Here is a 6,216-nt window from a genome sequence, read left to right as displayed (position 1 = left end):
CCCGCAAGGTCCCCCTGCTCAAGAAAGCACATATACAGGCCCGTCTGAAGTTTGCCAATGAACACCTGAATGATTCAGAGGAGAACTGGGTGAAAGTGTTGTGGTCAGATGAGACCAAAATCAAGCTCTTTGGCGTCAACTCAACACGCCGTGTTTGAAGGAGGAGGAATGCTGCCTATGACCCCAAGAACACCATCCCCACTGTCAAACATGGATGCGGAAACATTATGCTTTGGGGGTGTTTTTCTGCTAAGGGGACAGGACATCTTCACCGCATCAAAGGGACGATGGACGGGGCCATGTACCGTCGAATCTTGGGTGAGAACCTCCTTCCCTCAGCCAGGGCATTGAAAATGGGTTGTGGATGGGTATTCCAGCATGACAATGACCCAAAACACACGGCCAAGGCAACAAAGGAGTGGCTCAAGAAGAAGCACATTAAGGTCCTGGAGTGGCCTAGCCAGTCTCCAGACCTTAATCCCATAGAAAATCTGTGGAGGGAGCTGAAGGTTCGAGTTGCCAAACGTCAGCCTCAAAACCTTAATGACTTGGAGAAGATCTGCAAAGAGGAGTGGGACAAAATCCCTCCTGAGATGTGTGCAAACCTGGTGGCCAACTACAAGAAACGTCTGACCTCTGTGATTGCCAACAAGGGTTTTGCCACCAAGTACTAAGTCATGTTTTGCAGAGGGGTCAAATACTTATTACCCTCATTCAAAAGCAAATCAATTTATAACATTTTTACATGCGTTTTTCTGGATGTTTTTGTTGTTATTCTGTCTCTCAAATAAACCTACCATTAAAATTATAAACTGATCATGTCTTTGTCAGTGGGCAAACGTACAAAATCAGCAGGGGATCAAATACTTTTTTCCCTCACTGTAGCAGGTTAGGGGAATTAGGTTAAGGTTAGCAAAAGCGTTAGGAGAAGGATTAGCTAAAATATTACAGTTGTCCCCGATGTGACTCGAACACACAGCCTTTGGATTGCTAGAAGGTCACGGTATGCGTAACCATCCATCCTCCCCGACCAACCTTGCTTTTTATTCAGTCTTAAGTAACAATGCCATTATTGCATTTGTAACATAACGTAACATATCGTATTTAATGGATGTGCAAACATTTCAGTCCAGTCAAGGTATTGGGGGTGCAATTTTGTGGACTATATAGGACCATCATGGGAAACTCTCATATAGAGTATGTCTGTTTCACCAATCTTTGTGATTGTCTCCACCCCCCTCCAGGTGTCGCCCATCTCCCCCATCTATCCCTGTGTTCTCTGTTTGTCTGTTGCCAGTTCCTTTTGTTTCGTCAAGCCTACCAGCGGTTTTCCCCTTGCTCCTGTCTTTCTCAATTTCCTGTTTTCTAGTTTTCCCAGTTTTGACCATTCTGCCTGCCCTGACCCTGAGCCTGCCTGCCGTTCTGTACTTTGTCACACCACCCTGGATTATTGACCTCTGCCTGCCCTGACCCTGAGACTGCCTGCCGTTCTGTACCTTGGACTCTGATCTGGATTACTGACCTCTGCCTGCCCTTGACCTGTCGTTTGCCTGCCCCCTGTTTTTGTAATAAACTTTTGTTACTTCGACAATGTCTGCATCTGGGTCTTCTCCTGAAACGTGATAGTACGAACTGGCCATGACTGACCCAGCAGACTTGGACCAGCTCCGCAACGCCATCTCCTCCCAAGGAGCCACCATTGGAAGGCACGAGGAGTTGCTTCGTGGTCTCAAGGAATGGTTCCAGACCTTGGCCGAACGCCATGACCGAGCATTTAACACATTGCTGGAGCAATTCCGCGACTTGTCTGTTAGGCAGCCTACCATGATGGTAACTTCCCAGCCCCTCAGTAACCCGGTTGTTAGCAGCGCGGCCTCCCCGGCCACCCCGGTTTCCCGAGAACCCCGCTTACCTCTCCCGGAACGCTTCACTGGAGAGTCGGGAACCTGTCGGGCATTTTTTGCTCATCATCAAGCTGCAGCCCTCCTCCCTCCCCTCGGACTGCTCTAAGATAGCGTACCTCATCACGCTGATGTCTGGGAGGGCTCTCGCCTGGGTTACAGCAGTGTGGGAACAACAGTCGGCCGTATGCTTCAGTCTGGAGGAGTTCATGCAGGAGGTAAAGAAGGTTTTCGATGCTCCATTGTCCGGGAGAGAGGCTGCCCGGAAGTTACTCCAGCTTCGGCAAGAATCCCGCTGTGTGGCAGACTATGCAGTGGATTTCCGCACGTTGGCAACTGAGTGTGCCTGGAACCCGGAAGCGCTGTTCGACATGTTCCTGCACGCAGTATCTGAGGAAGTAAGGACGAGCTTGCAGCCCAGGAACTACAGACGGATCTTGACTCACTCATTGCCTTGACCATTCGGATCGATGGGCTACTACGAGAACGAAGGAAGGAGAGGAAGTCCGATTCCACCTCGCCTCCGAGGCATCCCGGAAGTACCCGACGGCTCCGTTGCAGAGAGAACCCGAGGCTACCCGAGTTCCCCTGAGAGTCTCCGAAGTCTGCCGATTCACCTCTTCCCGAGCTGATGCAACTAGGCAGAGCTAGGCTGTCTCCAGCCGAACGGCAATACAGGCTTCACATGAAGAGTTGCCTGTATTGCGGGACTACTGGTCATTTTGTGTCCACCTGTCCACTAAAAGACTAGGCTCACCGGTAGGAGCGAGTACTCTGGTGGGCCATACGGATAACTTTTTTCCTCTTCCCTTACTCGCACCCCCTTTCATGTCATCGTGCTGTGGGGGAACCAGTCGAAAAATCTCTCCGGGTACTCATCGACTCTGGGGCCAATGAGAGCTTTATGGACACAACCCTGGCATCCGAGCTGGGCATCCCCACTCAGCCCCTCTCCATTCCCATGGACGTTAGAGCGTTGGACGGGCACTCTATAGGCCGGGTCACCCACAATACCACCCCCATCAACTTATGAGTATCAGGGAACCACAGTGAGACGATCCAATTCCTGCTAATTAAGTCCTCATGTTCCCATGGTATTGGGTTTCTCTTGGCTCCAGTGACACAACCCCTTTATTGACTGATCTACTGGTGCCAACATGGGCTGGAGCCCGTTCTGCCATGCTCATTGCCTGAAGTCAGCGGAGCCTTCCCAGGGACATCTTCCTTGGGGCTCGGAAGTTGCCTCAGACCTCTCCGCCATTCCCGCGGCTGTACCAGGACCTCCGGGAGGTGTTCAGTAAGGCCTGGCCACTTCGCTTCAGCCGCACCTACCCTACGACTGCGAAATAGACCTTCTCCCAGGCACCACTCTGCCCCGGGGACGACTGTACTCGCTGTCGGGTCCGGAGACCAAGGCTATGGAAACCTACATTGAGGACTCCCTAGCTGCCGGGTTCATCCATCCTGCCTCCATCGCCAGCGCAGGGTTCTTCTTTGTGGAGAAGAAGGACAAAACCCTGCGTCCGTGCATCGACTACCGGGGCCTCAACGACATCACGGTGAAAAACCGCTACCCACTACCACTTATCTCCTCGGCCTTCGAGCCGCTCCAGGGGGCCAACGTGTTCTCCAAGCTGGACCTACGGAATGCCTACCACCTGGTGCGGATACGGGAGGGGGACGAGTGGAAGACTGCCTTCAACACAGCCAGCAGCCACTACGAGTATCTGGTCATGCCATTTGGCCTTACCAATGCTCCAGCTGTGTTCCAGTCCCTGGTTAACGATGTTCTCCGCGACATGTTGAACCAGTTAATCTTCGTCTACCTCGACGACATCCTCGTCTTCTCCCGCTCCGCCCAAGAACACGTGCTCCACGTCCAACAGATACTCCAACGCCTCCTGGAGAACCAGCTTTTTGTTAAAGCGGAGAAATGCGAATTCCATCGCTCCACCATCCCCTTCCTGGGCTACATAATCGCTGCAGGGAGTGTACAGATGGATCCCGGGAAGGTGAGCGCGGTGGTGGATTGGCCCCAGCCTACATCCAGAGTGCAGCTGGAACGTTTCCTGGGATTCGCCAACTTTATCGCCGCTTTATCTAGGGTTACAGCAACCTGGCTTCCCCCCTGTCTGCACTCACCTCTCCCAAGGTTCCGTTCACATGGTCCTCAGCTGCTGACCAGGCATTCCGGGACCTCCAACACCGTTTCACCACTGCTCCCATCTTGGTTCATCCTGACCCGTCCCGCCAGTTCGTGGTGGAAGCCAATGCTTCGGATGTCGGAGTGGGGGCAGTCTTGTCCCAGCGTTCGGCCCTGGACCTCTAGTTACATCCCTGCGCCTTCTTCTCCCATCGCCTCAACACCACGGAGAGGAATTACGATGTGGGGAATCGTGAGCTTCGCGGTGAAGATGGCATTGGATGAGTGGAGGCACTGGCTGGAGGGGGGGGAACATCCGTTCATTGTGTGGACAGACCACAAGAACTTGGAATATCTCCACACCGCCAAGCGTCTCAATTCCAGGCAAGCTAGGTGGGCCCTGCTTTTCACCCAGTTCAACTTCTCCCTCTCATACCGACCGGGATCCAACCATGTCAAGCCAGATGCGCTGTCATGCCACTATTGCCCCGCAGCTACACCCCCGGAATCCGAGACCATCCTTCCCACCTCGTGCTTAGCGACGGCATTCAGTTGGGGAATAGGGAAGCAGGTCTGGGAGGCACAGCATTTTCAGCCGAACCCCGGGCGGCTGAAAACACACCGTCCAACCTCTGCCTGTTCCTCACCATCTCTGATCTCACATATCTCTGGACTTTGTCACGGTTCTTCCCCCGTCTGATGGGAATACCGCCATCCTGACTGTTGTGGACCGGTTTTCCAAAGCCGCCCACTTCATTCCTCTACCCAAGTACCCTCCGCCAAAGAGACGGCCCAGTTCATGGTGCAGCATGTCTGCCGGATCGATGGACTCCCAGTGGACATGGTCTCCGACCGGGGTCCTCAGTTCTCATTCCGGTTCTGGAAGGCGTTCTGCACACTCATTGGGTCGTCGACCAGACTGTCCTCCGGTTTCCACCTTCAGTCCAATGGCCAGTCGGAGCTGCCCTTCCGGGTGGAGTCCCGCAAACTTTCCCCCCGGTTTATCGGCCCTTTCCCCATCTCCAAGATCATTAGTCCCTCTACTGTTCGTCTTATGTTGCCCCGTACCCTCTGTATACATCCCACTTTTCATGTGTCAAGGATCAAACCCATGTCTCACAGCCCTTTGTCTCCTGTTTCCAGGCTCACCCCTCTCTCCTGCCTCATCGATGGCCAACTGGCGTACACAGTGAGGCATCTCCTGAAGGTTCGACCTCGGGCAGGGGATTCCATTACCTGGTTGACTGGGAGGGTTATGGCCCGGAGGAGATGTGCTGGGTCCCCACTAGGGACTGTCACACCCTGATCTGTTTCACCTGTCTTTGTGATTGTCTCCAACCCCCTCCAGGTGTAATAATAATAATAATAATATGCCATTTAGCAGACGCTTTTATCCAAAGCGACTTACAGTCATGCGTGCATACATTTTTGTGTATGGGTGGTCCCGGGGATCGAACCCACTACCTTGGCGTTACAAGCGCCGTGCTCTACCATCTTCCCCATTATCCCCAGTGTATTTATACCTGTGTTCTCTGTTTGTCTGTTGCCAGTTCGTTTTGTTTCGTCAAGCCTACCAGCGTTTTCCCCCTTGCTCCTGTCTTTCTCAATTTCCTGTTTTCTAGTTTTCCCAGTTTTGACCATTCTGCCTGCCCTGACCCTGAGCCTGCCTGCCTGCCGTTCTGTACCTTGTCACACCACCCTGGATTATTGACCTCTGCCTGCCCTGACCTTGAGACTGCCTGCCATTCTGTACCTTTTGGACTCTGATCTGGATTACTGACCTCTGCCTGCCCTTGACCTGTCGTTTGCCTGCCCCCTGTTTTTGTAATAAACTTTTGTTACTTCGACACTGTCTGCATCTGGGTCTTCTCCTGAAAGGTGATAAAAATGATATCAGTAATCTTACAGCTTTCATTTACAGAATAAACAAATACTGTTGAATCAAAAGTGTGTCAAGGAAAGAATAATAATTAGGAGAATATTTGCTACATTTCCTTATGTTTTGGGAATTAAAATAATTAGTGCTGGTTGAGGCAGAGCCTCTAATTTAACGCCTGGCCTGCTCTCCACTATAGCTGCTTCAGCCCTCCACTTTCAAACAAAACCATCCAGTCATCAGTATTACTTCAACCTGCCAGCTTTAGACATTTCTGTTTTTTCAGCAGATTCCCA

The sequence above is a fragment of the Coregonus clupeaformis genome, chromosome 13 (assembly GCF_020615455.1).
Source record: "Coregonus clupeaformis isolate EN_2021a chromosome 13, ASM2061545v1, whole genome shotgun sequence".
In the NCBI taxonomy this organism is placed as follows: domain Eukaryota; kingdom Metazoa; phylum Chordata; class Actinopteri; order Salmoniformes; family Salmonidae; genus Coregonus; species Coregonus clupeaformis.
The sequence above is the reverse complement of the archived record's forward strand: the minus strand, read 5'-3'. Positions refer to the sequence as shown.